Source organism: Nyctibius grandis, chromosome 4, assembly GCF_013368605.1.
Source record: "Nyctibius grandis isolate bNycGra1 chromosome 4, bNycGra1.pri, whole genome shotgun sequence".
Classification (NCBI taxonomy): domain Eukaryota; kingdom Metazoa; phylum Chordata; class Aves; order Nyctibiiformes; family Nyctibiidae; genus Nyctibius; species Nyctibius grandis.
In genome coordinates, this window is record NC_090661.1 from 14,617,714 (window position 1) to 14,638,466 (window position 20,753).

At 37.4% G+C, this 20,753-nt stretch overlaps 1 protein-coding gene across 23 annotated transcripts in view; it reads right to left on the bottom strand.

The window, feature by feature from the left end:
* SOX6 (SRY-box transcription factor 6) overlaps positions 1-20,753 on the bottom strand; it is a 382,016-nt gene that overhangs the window by 71,177 nt on the left and 290,086 nt on the right. The gene's annotated exons all lie outside the window — the stretch shown is intronic.

Consider the following 20,753-nt stretch of genomic DNA (forward strand, 5'->3'; position numbering starts at 1 on the left):
CAACTCCAAAATCTCGACTGGGAACTGACATAGGAATCATTCACTACCAAAAGGTAATGCTGCGTCTTTTCTAGATAGCAATGAAAGTTAAAATAGGCAACAGGCTATGTCTCCATCTTGGTGTACAGTGATTGTTACAACTTCTATAAATGTTAATAAGGCCTTAAAAATTCCTCTAAATAGTGATGAAAATACAAAAACAGCCTCATGGAACTTTTAAAGAAGTTTAACTGAAAGATAATAAAAAACTTGTACATTAAAATAAACTTTTCCTACCAATCTAAAGTGTTACTGAACAAAAACAAATAGGTTTAATTTCCTTCCAGTGACCAAATTTAAACCCTCACCTTGAATTAGCATCAGTAATAATTCTTCTACCTCAAACAGGGAAGATCCTAATCCCTCTGCTACACATAAATCTATATAAACTTTGCCTTATTAGTGAGAAAAAAGCCAGGTGGTTTGTATGTAATTTCCAACATTACTATCATTCAGATGGACAAATAAAAAAAATTACAGTAATCAAAAGCAGACCTTTCAGCACATGTAATTAAATGAAAGCTTAATAAAGAATAATTTGCGAGAGCCAGATGTGCTTATGTCATAATTGTTGCTTTCTTTGGAACAATTTTTCTAATATAACAAGCCTCCACAGAAATGAAAGTTACACAATACTGTAAGCTCAGTGACTCAGTGGCTAGACAAACGCATGAAGGAGGGGCAGAGCCAGAACTCTGGGTGACAAATGAAAACTCTTGTTTGTTTGTTTCCTGCCACCCCTTTTCAATACCACACAGAGGCTACAAAAGGATCCCAGAGTAATATTTTGAAATCAATGGTGTTTAAATGTCTTAGCTACGGCACTATTTTTTCCTTCACTAGAAATCAAGAAAAATTGAAAACAGAAAAAATTCCCAGCTTTTGGTCATGTCCTGGAGAATGAAAATGAAGCATTGTATACAATAGTAAGTGGGCTTTTTTTTTTTCCCTACTACTGGGATCTTATCCCTTTTAGCATATTCTTCAGATCAATCTATGCTTGCTCAATAGGATGCTCTGCTTATGTGAGAGTGAGAAGCACATTTCACAAACTTCTGAAAGCCTGCACATTCTCAGCTTAGAAATAATCAGGCACTGTATTATGACACAGATGATACAATAAACTTGAATACAATTGAAAGACAAATCCCAAAGATTATAATGGTTTTCTCAGTGTTCTGTACTTTGTCTATTAAAATACTTTTTTTTTTTTTTTTTTTAATTAGGAACCTATGTAACATCTAGTTCAACTATCTGGGGGAGATGACTTATATTTTACTAAAAGTAGACTAAAACTTTGCCACTTAATGTAGTGTGTATTGCACTTTCAAGAGCGGGAAAGGAATTCTATGTAAAAACAAATTCAGGTTTATCAACTAGAGTCCAAAAGAATTTCCTTCTCCCTCCTCAGGTAAGCCATCAGGGCAAAAAAAGGTGGGGTATGAGTTATTCTTTCTACAATTTTCAGTCTTCCTCAGAGGATAAAAGTTGATAGTAAATGATGGCAAGCAGCATAGTGCTGTGGATTGACCCAGGCTGGCTGCCAGCTGCCCACCCAGCCACTCTCTGCCTCCCCCTCCTCAACAGGGCAGAGGGAGAAAATAAGATGAAAGAGCTCATGGGTTGAGATAAAGACAGGGAGATCACTTACCAGTTACCATCATGGGCAAAACAGACTTGGCTTGGGGAAAATTAATTTAATTTATTGCCAATTACAATAGAGTTGGATGGTGAGAAACACAGACAAAAACTAAAATGCCCCATCCCCGCCACTTTCCCAGGCTCAGCTTCACTCCTTCATTGCTGACTCCTCCACCTCCTCTCTCTATCTGGCCTGGCCGCTGGCAGGGCTGTCCCTCACACTTTTTTCCTCACTCCTCGCTGCCTGGGCAGCGTTTCGCCCTTTCTGGAAAACATTTTCCCAGAGGTGCCGCCAGCCTGGCTGTTGGGCTCTGCGGTGCCCTGTGGTGGGGCTGCCAAGGAACCGGCTGGAACCGGCTACGTCCAGCCCAGGGCAGCCCCTGGCCCCTCTCCTCACAGCAGCCACCCCACAGCCCTCTGCTGCCAGCACCTGGGCACCGACGCTGGGCACGCATGGCAAATGCAGCTTGTAGCCCAGTGAGCCCTGACAAGTAAGAGAAGATGTGTTTATCATCTCCAAAAGGTGCAGCCCACGGTATAGCTGTATCTTGACTGGATATCTCAAGATTAACACGAAGCGAGAGATGCGTGACAGTGGTCAGAGGAGGGCTCGTCGGTGACCTGGTACCTCAGTCCCAGCAGGACCGGCAATGGCAACGTCCACAGCGCTTTAAGGGTCACAGAGATAGCAACAAGAAAAGCGGGCCGGTATAGTGACTATCTAAGAAACTGTTTGATTTTGGAAATGCAAACATTAAAAGCAGAATAAGATTAGAATTATACACCCCTCCCCTCCCAGTGTGGTGAGGGCTTTATTGGCTGTACTGCAAATAGCGTGAGGAAGAGATGTTTCTAAAGGGAGACGAAGAATAAAAGAAACATTGTCATTTATATATACGTGTGTGTGTATAATTCATCACTGAGTTACTCCAAGGTCATAGTATGGGCTTTAGCCTGGCATTTCTATAAATTTGATTTACACCATAAAAGCAAATGTAAAAATAAGTAACAGTAATTAGCTTTCTGGTTGGCTTAGACTTTAAAACAAAGCTGTTCCACAAACACGCACAAATCTCGCAAGAATTCACACTAGCACTAGCAACACTGCTGTATGGGCTGGGAGGCTGTATAACTTATTTTAAATATCAGTTTGTACAGGAAGCTAGCCAGTCTGGGAACATGTGTGCACACCACCATGGCAGAGATAAAATGGGTATTTTTGCAAATACCACTGTTGTGACTCGAAATGGGAATTTAGGACCTCACATTGAGATGGTCAGGTTGTGAAGCTTTTATTTGCAAGATTAAGGAGGGAAAAAACCCAAACATTGAATGAGTGTTGATTGTTAGCTTTTAAAGAGAGGAACATTTCATAACCCTTATGCCAACCACTGACTCAGAAGACTCAGAAGACTCTTGATTACAAATTAGATATTCAAAACCATCAAGTATTCATGATTGTTTTAAGAAGCCTTAAAAATATATAGCCTGGTTTTTATTTTTTAAAGGGTCACTAAGTTAGATTCTTACAATCCAGTTCCCAGTATGTAAATATAAGCAGTGCTGATTTTGAGTTACTGAGTGCTCCTGCATTGTTAATAATTTTGAAAAGCAGCTCACTTAAGGTATGTGAGCAAGGATATACTTTTACAGTTTTCAGAACCAGGTTTCTTCTAATGTCGCGATCTAACACTGAAGAGCAGAATTTTGAAATGTCACAAGTCTCACTTCAGGCAATGGCAAGTGAAGTCTCACATTTAGTCTCACCTATGAACTTACAGGCTTATGGACTTAAGCACTTCTTACTGAAACCCTATTCCAGCTGTAATCAACTAAAAATCTGAGGGGAATTTGTAAAAGTGGAGGTCACTATGAGTCTGAATGATGTTCATTTACCTAAAAAAAAATTACAGAGGAGTGGGAAAGCGCTGTAGTCAGCATGTGTACAGAACAGCACAAGTACATACTGATTTTTTTACCTGGAAACAGTGGAATTCATACTAAGCCTTTGCTGTAGCTTAGAGCTACCATCCAAGAAGAATCGAATAACTAACAAAAATAATAATCCAGGGGTGGTGGTGGCAGTATTTTCTCCATCAGAAGTTGCCTATGGCATTTGATGAATTATTTCCATTTCACTCTTTTATAAAAAAGTATCATCCACGATCTAAAATTTGCCAAAAAAACCCTATGAACTAATAATAGAGCATCTTGACCGATCCAAATCTTAAAACCTTTCTTAACTCCTTCTAAGTTTCACAATGCCTTTGCAAGATATTTTCGTGATACAGAAGGATGACTACCTTCGCTGTCAGTGTTCAATCACGCCCTGCCAGAAGACAAAGGCCTTAGGCTTACACATCCCTCTCACAGGTTTCAACATTGTTTCAATAGTTTTTCAGCTTGTTTTTTCAACCAGCTTTCAATAATCAAAACTCTTTCAATTAGCTCAGGTCCCTTTCCTGTATGATCTTTTGCTTGCACGTAGGCCTGTGACATTCCTAGATGTGTGCTCTGCCGAATGACACTGAGCACAGCAAATGAGCGCAGAGCAAAGCTTTCTATGGACCAGATGTTTCCTTTTTTTTACAGCAGGAATACTGATACTTACCTCTTAGGCTGCAGCACCTGTGTCTGAATGAATGAATAAAGGTGAAGAATTTTGAGAATCAAATGTTACAGGAGTAACACATGGTGAGGAAAATAGAATGGGCCTTAAATCAACACAGTTAAGGGAGATTTGCACTGACAACAACTTGTTAACTTTGTGACAGGCTGTTTTACCACCTAACACAGAATTATGATAATCATAACCTGCTTACCAGTGGCTTGTCAATGACACGCCTTATGGAAAAAGCTTGTTTAGAGAAGATATTTCACTAAAGAGAAAGTGATCAACTGCTGCATGGGAGAGAGGCAGTTTCTTTAGATATATGAGCCCAGGGAGGAAATTGAGCGAGCAGTTACACTTGTATATACGAGAACAAAATGGCAAGGGCTAGAGACATTTCAACTGACTGTTGGTGAGGGAGAATCTCATCACAGCAGTGGGGATATAATTCAGATGTTATTCTTTGCAGCAGAATTCTGAAGAAACTATAGCAAAGCCATATGTGAAATATGGAGATAAGAAAGAAAGTGGCTGCAATAGTCAGCGTAGCAGATAATCAAAGTGCAGGTGATTAGGGCTAGCCTAGCACAATGAATTGTAATGAATGTACTTGGAAGATGCCCCACAAAGAAATTCATTAGAAGGTGGCTTGATTCAAGGAGAAAGAAGGGATCTGTTCTAGAAACATTTACCCTTTTGTTTTACTAAAAGATTTATACCAAAATGAAGAGACATTCGTCTTTTTCTGTATTTGTACGTTATTTCTACAAAGGTGCTAGAAATTAATTTTTTTTGCTCAGAAACAAATGCTAAATTTTATGGACCCTGATTAATTCTAAAGTCTTCCATTACTAAAAATGCAAGTCCTATGTTACATCTTCAACAAATACATTTGCTACAGTAAATGAAACTGAACAATAAAACTACTGAGAATCAAGTGAGAATCCTTATTTGTCAGCATTTTAAACGAATTGTGCAAAGCTGAAATATCTTATTTATAGAGATGAAAGTTCAGCTATTTAGACAATGAGTAATTTGGTTTCTAAAGATGAAAAACTCTAAGGAGTGACTGCAAGTGCTGTTGAAATCCTGCACTACAAGAGGTAATGCAGTTATTTTTTTCCATAGTATATTTAGTACGTAGTGTTGCAAAGCTATAATTCCAGAATTTTCCTTCCGAGTATATAACATGCAATAATAATACTTAGAACTGTCTGATCACAAAGGGTTTTTACAAGCTCAACAAAACCAGCAACATCTTTACTATTTCCAGTGCACATTTCTGAAAAGAAGCTACCCAAAGCAAAAAATCCCACCTTCCGTGAAACTGCTTATTTTTTATTACTGGTGTAGAGGTGCTTAAAATAAGCTTGATGTCAAATAGATTAAAGGAAACAGAGTCTCTGTTTGGAAAAAGTTTTTCTTCTGTTTGGAGTAAGAATGGATCAGTGCTCAAACCCATATTTTGGGTGTCATAGATAATAACTATGGAAATAAAGGTTAACTGCTGACCTGAGCCCAATGTCACTGGTATAGCCTTCAGCGGTTCACGCAAGATAACCTTGTCAAAAAGCAGTGCAGAAGCATAAATATCCTACTCAAAAATTTCACACACATCTTAATCTATGTGCAAGAACTGTTTCTAAAGTAATGTTAATTGTACTTATTCCTTCCTATTTTTGTATATAAATGTCATTTTTTGCATTGGCATGTCTTTTGCACCAAATACATTCAGTGACTAACACTGCAGTTGAGACCTCTACTATAGCACCAAGGTAAGAAATGGGGTTATTGTCTTAAGTATACATACTAAAAAAAAAAAAAAGCTCATGTTTGGTTTTGCCTTTGTTTTAAGATTATTTTATGCAGATCCTTAGAGTGAAAGGTAGGTTAACAGAAAATGACATCCAGAAACACAGGACAGCCTAAGTAACTCATCAGCAGCTTAACCACGTGACAAACCCAGGGGCAACTCGAAGGCAGCTACTGCCTGTGGAGTCTGCCAAGAAGCCAGATGCCATCACCAGAAAAACACCTTCCACAGATCAGCATCTGTGTCCTAGCAGTGTTCTCCACACAAAAGGAAAAGGAGGAGGAGAATAAGAAAAAGAAGGAAAGGTGTATATAAAATCGTTAAAGGAAATATACATACACATGAAAGCAACCCTTATTTGAATTTAAAAATATAAAACTTAGACAAATCAAAGCTTTTGCTGATGAAAACAAGATCCCTTCAAATTAATAGACAGAATATTTTATGCTAAAAGTGTATGTTTTCTTTTGTTTTACAATATATTTGTGCAGGTGCTACCTGTTAAAACAGTGTATTTTATAAATTTGTTTTGATGAAATTTGGATGTCTCAGTAGCATTTTCTCGGTTTGTTCTAAGGAAAACATTAACAAATCAAAATAAGGTGAGTTTTACAGATCTGTTAGTACTGTGGGCCAGACTCCACTCTCATTTTCACGTGTGCCCTCACACAGATAATTGTAGCTTACTATTTAAGAACCAAGTACGCAACATCAATTTAACTCAGGTTTATGCTAAATAACTGAGAATTACTTGGCTTTACATGGGTATATCTGAAATGGCGTTGATCAAGTACAGCTACATGAAGTTGGAGTAACAATTAGGGAAAAAGTGTTTAATTTAGAAATATGATAAATAATAAGTAACAATACACTGCAAATACTTCTTTTTCTTTACAGAATCCAAGTGTAATAATATATCTACACGGTTTCCTTTTAACAGCATTATTCCTTCCTTTCCCCTGTTTGCACAGGCCTAACCTATCCATGGTGGACGTAACATTCTGATTTTAAACACCCATATATCACCCTACCGCAGAGTCTGCTCATTGTTACAGAGTGTGAATAGCCTCTACTTCTTATATTAACATAACAAATACCTTTGCAAAAAAGCATTAAGGTGCACCACAAACAGGCAGCTAATGAATTATCATAATTAATGTCATAATAACAAAGATTGTTGCAGTGATTATTTATGCACTTGCTGGCTAATGTGCTCTCAGATTTATTAAAGTCCAATATGTGCAAACAAACTAACTGTATTTGTGAAAATATAAATAATACATTTTGCAGTCACAGATGGAGTTAGACAACTTCAGATTTCCCTATATTTTCAGATGTGCATCTACTGATAAAAATTCTTTCTCAGCTAAAAGAATGATTTAACCAGTTATTCATATTCATTCACTTCAGGTTTGTTGAACTATTAACACCAGCAATTTCAGTGTCTGTCGGTTGCTATTCTATATATTGTCAAGGGAAGTTTTTATGTGGCCCTAAATTCCACTCAATTCCTGTCTCCTTAGGACATCCACATGCCTGTTTTGCTTCTCTCTCAAGCTGCAAAGTAACAGATACCTAATTTCACCACTGAGTGTCTGCCAGTTCCAACTCCTTTTACTAACCACAAATAAATTGTACAGGTTCAGAAGAAGAAAAATCACTCTCATCGCTTCTACTGCCCTGCTGTGGATAATGGCCAACCGATACTGAAAATAAAAGAATCTCTAAACATTTTAGAGACTGCAGCTTGTATTGTTGTAGTACTGCAGAGTCAAGATCCCCTTATGCAAAATAACAGCTTTATTTTGTTAAAAGGGCCTAACTTTAAGTGGACCATGGAATATTTATGGCTCTCAGTAGTCCTTTGAAAGAGTTATCTTATGTTTTTATGCCGATCATGGGTCAGAGGTTCAAATCAGCACTTCTTTCTGTCACTCCTTATATGTTTTACTATAATTTACAGCTCAGCAAGAGGACTCATAAAACAAAAGTGTCTATTTTACTTCAGCAACTAATTCTAGCTAATCAAAGCTTTCCAGCAAAACAACCCAGCATGAAACTCTGCGTGGAAAATATGCAGAGAACAAAGCGTTTTGTCAAATAACACATCTCATGATGTAAACACATATGTCTCTTATAGGAAATTTTATCGCTTCCAGATTATCGGCACACAAAAGGAGCATTCTTGTCGCAGACCTGGTGCGACTGTGGAGCCATCGTCATTGGAAACAAGAGCCTGATTAGGTTCCCACACAGATATGAATAGATTTTCTTTTTTTAGTGTAATGCTGCTTTTCTTATTTCTTAAACAGACTAGTAATTGTGGCTGTAAAAACAGTGAATTGTGTTTGGACGACATTTGTTTCTTCATATTTTTTTAGCTACCCAATGACACCAATTATCCCATATGGTTGTCCTCTTCTGGAAAGTCTGAGTTAATCCACAGCTGTGAAGATGAAGACGCACCCAGCAGGCTCTAAATCTGGTGGGTCTCTTGTCTGCTAATAAAGTCCACAGTCTGCTGGACAGATGTTAAGAGGATCTGTTAAATAAGTCAGTGACAAAGATGCAGACTTCTGCTGGGGAAAATAATTAGCAAACCCATATCTATTTTTCATAGATTTTCATTTCTTGCCTCATCTTTTGGAGAAGCAAATTTTCATTACTTGACAGAGAAGAGTCCCACAGCACATATAATAAGTCCTGCTCAAACTACGAATGGACTAAATGCTTGCGTTGGCATGTGTTCTGAAGAAATGATAGATCTTTTTGTCCTTGACTTATTCTTGTATGCTGTGGTTCCTGCACTATTATTTTACATTTGGCTTTATTCATCATACTATGGGCTTGTATTGGGAGAACCTGAATACATATTGTCAGCTATAAAACATCTATTTAAATTTTTAAGGCAACGGGAGATGTAAACTGAAGATGAAATTACCATTCGACTGATTTTTATTTAAATGTTATTAACATTGCTTATTCTTAAATAAAGGGATTACAGATAATACATTCTGGCTCCAAGGCTCGTGCTGATGTTCTGGGGAAAAAAAAAAACCAAACAAAAAACAAACAAGCAAAAAAAGTGGAATGAGAAGATACCTGCAGCAAGATCCATGTTTAGAGATTTACTCACTTTTCCCTATCCACATCTGTTTATCATCACGGCCTGACAGCATAGACTTCCAACCCCAAAGTCTCTCTCAGTTACAGTCATGTAAATTTGGAGAAACACTACAGAGCTAAAATATATGCACCAGTGCAATAAAGAACTAACTTGCCTTCAGGCACATGTGCATTAAGGTGCTCTTAAATAATTTCTGTTTCGTTTGCAAACTGTATTTCTCATTCTTTTGACCTCATCCTGCTTTGACGTAATGAAGTAGAAATGGACATCAAAACAGCTCACTCTGCTTTGCTGCCTAAATGCAGGCAACTCTCATATAGCCATTGCTCCTGAGATCGTGCCCTTTAGAAATCAAATGGCTTTGATTTCATTGAATTATGACAATTAAATACAATCTCTCAGTGACTGCCTGTTCACAACCTGTTTACTGTAAAGCTGTGGGCAAAGCCAAGAAAGAATGCTTAGAGCTCAAATAAGTGATCAATCACTGCAAGTAGCTAAAACAATGTATATAATTTGGCACCTGGCAGTTGCCTCTGTAATATTATGTTTGTTTCCCCTTAGGAAGTAAAGCCATTGGTTTATTAGTTTTACAGCACCTTGACAAGTTTCCAAGATATAATGTTACCCCATCACCCTGTGAGGCTGCTGGGAATTTTTAATGAGGCAGCATCAAAATTGTGAAAGAAAAGTTTGTTCTCTGCAAAAAATATGAATTCAAAAATGTATCCTAAAATTTTTATACAATAAAGTTCAGACAGTACATTAGGTATCTTATATCACCATAGAATGTATGTAATGTTGGCTCTATTGAAATAAAATAACTACTCAGCTCACAAGTGTCAGAGTATGTGATATTTAAATGAGACTTCCTATTTCTTCCAATGTGACTGAGTCAAAAATCTAACCCTGTAAAGTGTAGGTACTGGTCCTAAGTCCCCCAGAGAGAAAACTGTATTTCTGCTATGTCAGAAAAGAACAAGGGGCAGGCTGAAAGCTGACCAAGGGGAACAGAGTAACAGCTACTAAAAAAAGAATAAAATAAAAAATAAATCTGAAAGCATTCTGTAGCGAATATGGAGCTCTTGCTTTCTGAAGAGCAATTCCCTTGTGAAGCCACTGACTGGAGGGAGAGACAAAAATCCTCACTGACTTGGCGGTTGTGTCTCACCTCATTTCACTCTTTCCCCCCCCCCCTCTTTCCAAACAGACTGAGTGTTGGTCTGCTGAGAATATGATGCTAAGCCACTTTTCCTGTAGAGTTTTTAAACTGGGCCTCTGAGAAAGGGTTTGATACAATTCAATGACTGAAGTAATACCTTTGTCCATCTGAGCATTAAATGGCCCATTGAAATACAGCTTAGTTAGAAAGAATTTCAGTAAATGGTGCTTTCTAATTTTTTTTTATTATTATTATTCCTCTCCCAACAGATTACAGCCTGGATCTGAAAATGCAGTTCAATCACTTTTGGTTGCCTTTCAGGTCAGGCCTTTAGCCAGTGTTAATTAAATATAACCCCTTTAGAATACTGGAGGTTAAATGAGAGCAACAAACTGGTCTTCCTCAAAATATTACCTCATGCTCTCCAAAAAGGTGTAATCTGTTCGGGAGGGCCCTCATTTAAACACATTGGTCTTAACAATGAAAATTTACTGCGGGGGGGAATCCATCTTAAATGCTGTTTTGTCCAACACCTAGTAATCACAACACATTAAACACCTATTTCCATGCAATATACCATGTCTATTGTGTTTAAATAACACACATCATAAAGGAAAGTGCTGCAGCAGACAATTTAGGCTGTAGCAGCACATACAGCACAATTTTCAACTTGATAAAGTGAAACTATAAAGAATCAATGCATAAGTCAGACAGCTTCCATACCTAATATTCTTCCCTGCAGCTATTAGAAGTTCACATTTTTGTCTCTAGTAGGCATGAACATTAGTATACCTTCACTTTCATGTCTTCAGTCACATTTTGTTCTGTTCCATACAATTTGACCAGACCATGAAATTGGAAAGTAGCTGAAATTGTCTTTTTTCATCTTAATGATTTTAAATGAGAAAGGGAGGTTTTTCTGTAAGCTATTTGTTTACTGCTTTGTAAAGTTTCCTAAAGTATTCATAACAATTTTACTATTAAATTAGTTGAAAGAAAGCTTTTTTCATACATAGTAATTAGTCTTGTCTTTCTGAACATGACTTTACTGTAAATACTCCTCCTTGACTATCCCTTTGTCCCAAGATTCCTTAGAAGAACGCAACCAAGCGATAATTCAGCATTATTGCTGCTTCAGTGCACTAATCGCTTAAAGAGCAGCAAGGACCCTATGTTTACTGCCACAAGGCTCCTACAGCCTCCTGGCCTAAGGCAGGCTTCCCAGCCCAGCAGCATCCAGATGTCAAGAGGAATATCCAGGTCCTGATGCAGCGTGCCGCTCCGTTCCAGTATGGCCTAAACATCTGTTTCATCTGCTGGCGTACAACCTGCTGAATACATGAGATTGCCGCACAAAGTAGGGAATTGAATGAGGGTGGGAGTGAAACACTGCAGTTGCACAGCTCAGTGTACATACCACTAGAAAAACCTCTATGCAGACACAAAAACGAACATGAAATGCTTGGAACCCCAAAACTGGAGTTTGATCATTTGCTGTCTCAAACGGAGGTGTCTGGACTAAAAATCTAGACAAATAACAGGAAGGACAATGTCATAATTATAAAATCCCCTTTCTACACAATATATGCTTAGCATTTTTTCTCCTAATGGAGGAAGAGGCCATAACACCTTAGCTTCTCATCTTAGTAATTTTACCCTTGTTTAATTCTCTATGGTGTAAGAAAAGGACAACAGAAGAAAAAGCACAGAAGTACGTAACACAAATCGCTTGTTGCAGTTATACGACTTCTCTTTATACAAAATACTTAAAAATGAGGTGAACTTAGGCATCTATTATATATTTATAATTTCCTATATGTAGTAACTCAGGAGTTCTAAAGCAATAAGCATCTTTTGTCTAAAAGATAGGAATATGTAAACATTGACATTTTATCTTGACGCATGACAAAACCAGCAAGCATTTTAGTTCATCTAGATTAAGTTCTGACACGGAATAAAGGATTGCTAATGGTTCTCATCTCTTCCACTTTGTGTATCTATCCTCTTGTATTTTTGTTAGCAACAATAATAGAATAGTTGCATGCTACCATGCAAATTCTGTTGAGTCGTTTATGAAAGCAAGATCAAAGCCCAAACTGAGAGTGCATCTTTTTTTTCCGCTGTATTTTTTCTCAAGAGTAAGGTCTAATGAGAGGTAGTTTAACCAGGAGTCTTCCTCTGCAGTTGCAGAGCAGGAGCACTCTCGCAGTGCAGCCTCCTGCCTTACTCTTTTCTCTGGCCAGCCTGGGGACATGGCTCACCTCTGTGTGCCAGGAAACAGGAGCACAGAAGGCAGGAGAGACTAAATAATTCTGTGTCCCACCCCTGCATGGGGTGAGCACCTGTACCCAGAAACTAGGAAGTATCCCTCAGACCTTCCATTTAAACACACCCTTTGTGAACCTGAACAAGTCACCATTTTCTTTGTGCTGCTCATGAAACACATAAACTGTTACTGCTTTACTGCAGTGTCTCAACTAGGTATATCTGAATACAATCATAAAGTATTCCTGTTAAAGATAAAATGTGAGCATTAATAAAATCTGCTATTTTAATAAATATTGTAAATATCAAGAAAAAACAGAATGCAACAATATGTAAAAAATTCATCAAGTGTCTATAGCCATTTCCTCTGCAGGAAGATAGCAGAAACATCAATAAAATCTTTCTCTTAGGCACAAAGATTTGCATTCCTTCATTTAATACTGTCAGATTACTGATATGCTACTTTTTGATCACAACTCTCCTGTTATTTACCATGCATAGGAAAGAACACAATCGACTCACCTTTATGATTCTCTCAGATTATATGTGGTACTACACAGCTTGGAAATTGGCAAAAAATCTTTAATATTTTTGTGATTTTACATCATAACTGTGACACACTCTGCTTAAAACTATTATGTATTTGATATAGAAGTAAACAGATAAATAAAATATAAGTTCATTTAAGGCTAAATACCTTTTCTAGAAAGTCAGTCACAGTAAAGGACAACTGCATTTTCTTGAAAAAGCAATTTCAAGTTTCCAGTGGATAATATTATTTGACAAAATGTGTGAAATGTTGAAGATAAATCTTTATGTGATTTTTCCTATGTTTGCTTCTATTAGAATTTGCTTTTGACATTTTCATAGCATAAATTCTACCTCATCAAAATCGTGGATAGCACTAAAGTTAACACAGTAACAAGCTCACCTAGGAAAGCAAGCAAGGACCAGGAAGCATGGCTCCAAAGATACCTGCAAAAAAAGGCTCTAGTATTTTAAACTCCTTCTCCTGTATGCAAGGAAAGCAAATAAGCAGCAATTATTTAAAATAAAAATATAACCAGATCTATCAGGAAAATATGAAAATATAACTAGATGATTGCATCGGAGTGCAGTTTTTTCATTCACTTTACGCTATTATAATATTACTTTCTCTGGTGATGCTGTAAATCAAATCATTCATAGAATTAATTTAAAATGTTTTCTGATACTCTTTTAGAAGCTCTTCCAAAAATCAGTTTTTTATTCCTTACTGCTAATATAAAGTATCTTTAACAATAAATGTGAGAGGTCTATATGAAGAGCAGTCAACTCACAAATTCAGACAGTTTCACACGTTTTATGTGTAGAAATGTGTTCTGGAATAAAGCTAGTGTAAAAAGAAGGAGTTGCTTAAAGAGAACCCCTATGGTAAGGGAAATAAAATTATATGATTGAAAAGCAATTAATTACAGTAAGTTTGCTGAACGGATGATAGCTATCAAAGCTTATCAAATTTTGCATTTCAGAATTTCATATATTTATTTTTTAAAAAATGTTAACACATAGATGGGCTTTGTGAGAGAAGTCAGGAGTTTCATTCAGGCTCATGTCAGCAGGATTACAAGCAATTATGCGTAACTGCTTGTTGAGCTGTTTGGAATGAGTTAGTGAATGAGTTTCCTAGTAAGCACATGTCCATGTCACTGGTACGATTGCCAGTAATGTAGACAAGTCTTAGTTGAAGGGGTCTAAAAACATAATTATTCTCCTAATCCTACAGGGGATGAAATCAATTCAGGACAGAAGATGGTTGTGCAATTGCTGCTTCTAGTGTAGACCTTCTAGGTTTGTCAACCTGGCAGCAGACAGAAAAACAGAGACACAGGTAAACGAAAAAGAAATCAGGACATGGAAAAAAAAAAATGTGGCAATAAATCTTCTCTAGAAATATTTCTTAAGATCTGGCATAGGTTGGTGGGTTCATTCACTATCTGGCCACCTAGATGGAGAAATTGTCAAATATAACGATCGCAGTATTTCCCTTTATGGAACTGTACAGACACAGAACAAGAAAACTGAATGCTCACCTACCACTCCTAATCATACTGAGAGGAAAAAGCACTACAATTAAATTTCTACAGGCTCCCATGACAGAGTAATGAGAGTCCAGGCCAATAACAAACGGGTTCAAGTCAGGAAAAAGGAAGAGTCCCATGTAAACTACCTCTCTCAATTCCCACATCTGAATCCCCACCTTGCGACAAGATGCCGAGGCAGCTCTAAATTTGAGAGCTGAATTTTTGAAAGTGCTGCTTGGGGTTTGAAGCTATAATGTTTTCCTGCTTTTATAAGAGACACAGACAGTTCATGTGGTAGCTCGCAACTATTATTTTCACTAGCGAAAAAGGACGAAAGACAGGGATATAATAAATATATACTGGCTCTACTGATCAGGAGAAGCTTTATCAGCCAGCTGGGGCACATCTGGGAAAAAAGTCACTCAGGTGCATCTCTAGCATCCCATTCAATTAACATACCATTAAAAATGGTTTGTTCCCGTTCAGCCTGCTGTGTTACCCAATAAGTCAACATATTTAAAATGTATATTTAAATGCAGAAAACAGTGAAATGTTTTCTTTGTGAAGCACAAAACAAGCCCAGTTTACAGGTATTTTAAAGCATTAGAAATAATTGTGCTTTACAGGCTGCTTAGCAGATCTCTCACACTGATCTTTTACTGTATATTTAGAACTTTCATGCACCTTCAAGGAAAATTAAATAATTTCCTTAAAGGAAGTGCACACAAAATTATGCAAAACGTATTCAAATGGGCTTATAAAAATTACATCTAAAAAAAATTTCCCATTTGCACCTCAAAACCAGGTAACTGGGAACTTACTATTACAAATTCATTGTAAGCTGATGTATTTTACACAAGTAAATGTGAATTTGGCATAAGATTGGCATGCCTTCTGAACTGCAGTGGGTGTGATGATATTTCAGCAATAGCGCTGGGACCAGATTAAAACAGTTATGAGGCCCGATCTTAGCCCTCCCCTAGGTGTTGAAGACTGCAGCAGAAGAGATGGGCTGTACTGGATGAATTACTATGGATAGTGCACAGACGTGTTATTTGACAGAGCTGTAGACTAGTTAAATCTGGTGACTTGTTCTGTTTCTAGTGTGTAGGGCAAATGATGCCACTTCTTTGAAAGGACTTTACCTCTTTTATTTCTCACTTCACTTCCAAAAATGACAGTCAACATGACAACACATTCTCACTATTCCTGCACCTGAAATACTTCTTCATTTGTTTTCATGCTTAGCTACTTGCTGTAATTCACGCACAACACCAAAATATGTGCTCTATTGTGTTGACTTCACTAGGTTTTGTGAATGATTCCTTTAAGTCTTGAATAATCCCTTAATACTGACATTTAAGCACGATGTGTTTTTCTTCCTGTATTCCTTAAGATGCTCCTCCCTCCAGTCTCTTTTTTTCAGGACTGATGTGCAAGCCTTCTGTTGTGCCTCCAGCCATATGCAGACTTCACGCTGAGTCTTAAGAATAGACAGATGACTCCAATACTTTCTATGAGTTAGAACACTTTTCTGGTTTCTCAATCATATGGATTCTAAAAACATCACAGGCCAAACACATCTTAGACAAGCAGGGTGTTGGAGGCAATACCATTCCTATTTCCTCATTTAAGAAGACTCTACTCAGTGATAGCAATATTTGATGAGCTCTATCTCATCTTCTATGAATTTCCCTTTCTTTCTGCATTGGGTCAGTGGGAGGGAATATTCTCTTATAATCAAAGACCCTCCAAAATAAGGCAAGTGGTGATATCTTTCCAGTCCATGCACCTTTAAGAGAATTCTTCTGCTTCCTTTGAGCATGCATGCATGTGTGTATGTCTACACCTAGAAGCTCTCATCTAACCATCCATATTCTTAGAACTTTTGATTCAGAAGAATGGTGAGTTATTTTTATTTTTCTGTAGCAATTAGTCAGGAAGGAATGATGATACAGAAGTGTATTATTTTTCTTTGTGTACAGACCTGACTTAAAAGGCATTTTTTTCTTTAATCTGATTGCTGCTAAGTTCCTAAACATCCAAATATGTTAACACCTTCACAGGAAAAAATTCTTCATGTTTGTAGTTTGTAGCCAAATTAAGCAACTTGCTCTATGGTTATCAGAAGTGTAATAAAATTCCAGAAACATATTCACTTGCAGCTAATTCCTGTAAGGCATACACCGTATACATTTCTAGAAAGCTTGAAGGAATCCAACTGCCAGCTCAGAGTATGCCTCACAGTCAGCTTGTTCCCCAAAGGAATGCCACAGTTTTAAAAGAGCTTTAAAAAACGTGCTTGTCCCCTGATGGTGCTCTGTAGTACTGGTGCCTCTGGTGCTCTGTCAGTAAATGCAGCAGTAACTTATTTGCTTCTTACTGGCTTCTGAGTGAATACATACCCCAGGGAGGGAGCTTTGCAAAGCACAATTATTTTAAAATAGAGCTTGGGCTTTCAGTGAGGGGCAGCCAGTGGTTAAGGCAGTAAGAATGTCTTGTTGATGCTGGGGGCTCAGCCTCCTCCAGTCACTTGGGCTCAAGCTTCTGCCTTGATACAGACTGAAAAGACACAGGAAGCCTTCTGCAATCCAGGCTATAAGGAGATGACATCCTTTTAAACATACAGGTTTCCTGATAAGTGAGTTCATGTCTGTGCAATTTATGATCTCAATGGTAAATTCTCCCTGGAACAGGGCGTACGGGCCTGGAAGGCAGCTGTCCTACTTGGTTAGATCTAAAGGTGCAAAAGGTGGGAATCATTCCAGGAGCCTGATCCCTAGCTGCCAGATTGAAAAGTCTTCCCTCTTGGGACAGGAGAGCAGATACAGGACAGGAGACCCCTCCCAAGGCAGAGGAGGGGTTAGTCATCTGAAGGGAACAGAAACAGAGAGCTCTGCCAGACTGGGTGACAGTCCGGTGGCTAGTGTCCTTTCTGCAACAGGGGAAATCACAAGCCCAGGACTGGACTTCGGCTTGCCACATCCAAGACGAGTACTAGAACTGCTAAAGACTATAGAAATAGTCTCTTTCTTAAACATTCCTACAAATTTTTTATTAAATAATGTGACACTGTTCCATCAAGCAAGAATGCGCATAACAAAGACATGCTGGTTAAAGCAGTCATTGGAGATGCAGGCCATTAAATGGGTGATAAAAAGGTCTTGCAGCTGCAATGCTGCTATACCAGGCTGATTACTCTAACTAATGGTTTTGTTTGTTTGTCTGTCCATTTTTACTAACTTGAAGATAACATGGAGATGCCCTCTCATTTTGATTGGGGCTGCCATTACTAGGGGAGCTAGGAAAATCCTCCTGTCCAAAATTTCATCAGAACTGGTATTTTACTACAAAAAGTCTCAATTTTGATGGGCTGTCTTTTCCTGATGAAAATCACTTTGCCTGCTAATTCAGGGCTGAAGATGAGAAGGAGTAGGAGAAGATGGAGTATTAAGAAATTCTGCAAAGAAAGGAGGTCATATGGTAAAATACTGACTCAATGACATCATTTTCATTGATGCTGCCACTGATATAATTCAACTTGATAACACAGATATTACATACAGAGACATAAACATTCAAGTAGGGAAAGGCACAAGTATAACTATTTCATTGATTTTAATTAAATTTTCCTAAGTATTGCAAGGTTGGCATATTTTTAATTCTATTTTCATTAAAAGGCTTGCTTGGTCTCTCAGAGCCCTAATAAAATCTCCTTTCAAACTCTTTCCTTCCTCTGCTACAACGTAAATTTCTACATAAGAAAAGGACCAAAATATTTAATTTACTGCTTCCATATACTGAAATTTTCACACACCATTCCCTTAATTTAGGCCACTATTCACTGTATCATAATAAGGAACATTCTGTTAAAATATGCCCACCTAGAGCTCAGTAGTCTTTGAATGCTAGATAAAATCATTCTATAAGGCTAATGAAGACAGAAACTCTGCCTGTAACAATATTAAGTTTGTTTTCTCTAGTGATTTGAAGAAGTGAGCAATCTGTCAGTAATACATTGAGGGAAATTACTTGTCTTGTAGGAATTCCCGCTGACAGTCACTCACTCACAGTGCTGACCCAAACATCTACCCGCTGACAAACAAATTACAGTGTCTAACTTTGAAAAGGTAACTAGTTGTTTTTAATTTTGATTGGTCTCACCAAATCTTTCACATTTACCCAATCCCTATTCGTCGTTGTGTTTAAAAAAAAAAAAAAAAAAGGAAAACCCCATGGTTTTTGCATTTGAAAAAATTATTATATTGCCTACATCCGAGAGTGTTATGTCAGATAAAACTGTTAAACTGTGTCTAACCAACATTAAGACTGGCAGCCCTGCCAGTGACTGACTGGGTGAGTGAACACATTACTGAGACAGCATTGTAGAAATTAATTTTCTTCAATAAAGTGATTTTTAAGGCTCATATATTTCACAATCTAAACATATGTCACTGTTTCATAAACAAAATAAATGGATTAAAATAATACATTACCAATATGCTGACACATGGAGATATTTTAATTAGAAATACTTAAGCTGTGTGATATTTAACTGCTATATTTGTTGAAGAGGAGCATGCATCATTTAATAAGACATAAGGCAGGTACATCACTTTGCATGATGTGGTACCAGAGTGGGACCAAATCACCTCCGGTGTGAGCTATCGATATCAGATCATATTAGTCCTACAAAAAAATTGCTTTAAGGATACAACATATAGGGGAAACTCCATAAGAGCAGCAGTCCACTAAAACAACTTTTTCACTGAAATAATAATTCACCAAGATTCTAGTTCCCGAGAATAATATTTCTTCATAAAAGGCCACATTTAACATCTTAGCTATTTAAAGGCCATATTTACTTGACTGTCGCATTACATTGGCCTCTTTCCTGCACATTCTTCTTGACTTACTTTAAGGACCAGCACTAAAATAGCTGAGGAAAGCAAATGTCAACTATGTCCTGAAATTTATATGTGTGAGAGAACTGGAATAAGTAGAAATGTAATATATTGTTTACTGTACCAAGTGCCCTCTGTTCTCTAAAGGTCAAAAGCATTGCAACCTTAGAGTTACAGTTTCTGATTGTTCCCAGGGTTAAATACATTATCAAAATTAATGGTTCAAACCCCTCAACCTTCAGATATATGAGTATTCATGCCTCCATCTGCTGAACTGTTCAACTAAAAATAGCATTCTTTGGCCTTCCCTCTACTAATATTGTGCCCCTGAGGCAGGCTATGCAATGCTTCAGCAGAGCACTGGATCTGCACCCAGCAGTATAAAAAAAGGTCATTTACTTTGTCTGCAATTAGAAGAGAGTACGGAGGAAAGAAATAGACAAATATGTGTTTAGTTAAAATTTAAATTTTTTAAAAAGGATTATAAAAACTTCAGTCTTCAATAACACAGCTGCAACTATAGTTAAGACTTGCCAAGGTTCATTAGTGTTATAAGCAATAAATTTTAAAGGACAAATTACACAAATAATTTGGGGAAAGAGTTATGAATGAAAGCTTTTTTGTTTTGCCTTTTTTCTTAGAGCTCACTTTGTTTAGGAATAACTCCAGTTAGCATCATTGTAGTGCCTCCATTTCTATCAACAGTTTATCAGTCGTGGTTGAAAGAGTTGCGACATTTCCTTATTTACTGCATAGACTGCTTTGTAGAAACACGTAAGAATGAAGGCTGATTTTTTCAAACAATAAAGAGCATATATTAACATCCCTTGTTTGAAAGTAAAGACATATAGGTGCCATCTCTGCCACCACTGAGACTTCCCAGTAACTAGGTTACTGCTACCAGCACCATGAGAGCTGGGAAAACCCATTTCATGATCAAGTTCACTTATTTAGCAAGATTACTGGGCACACATATCTAGAATCAGTTAATATCAGTGCAATCATTTGACAACTAGGGAAAAATTCAGGGAAATGGGAAAGAGAAGAAACTCCACAGAAGGTGAGTATAAAAAAGAGGAGCAAAGGGAAAATTATTGACAGGTTTTACTGTTCATAGTGATTAATTAA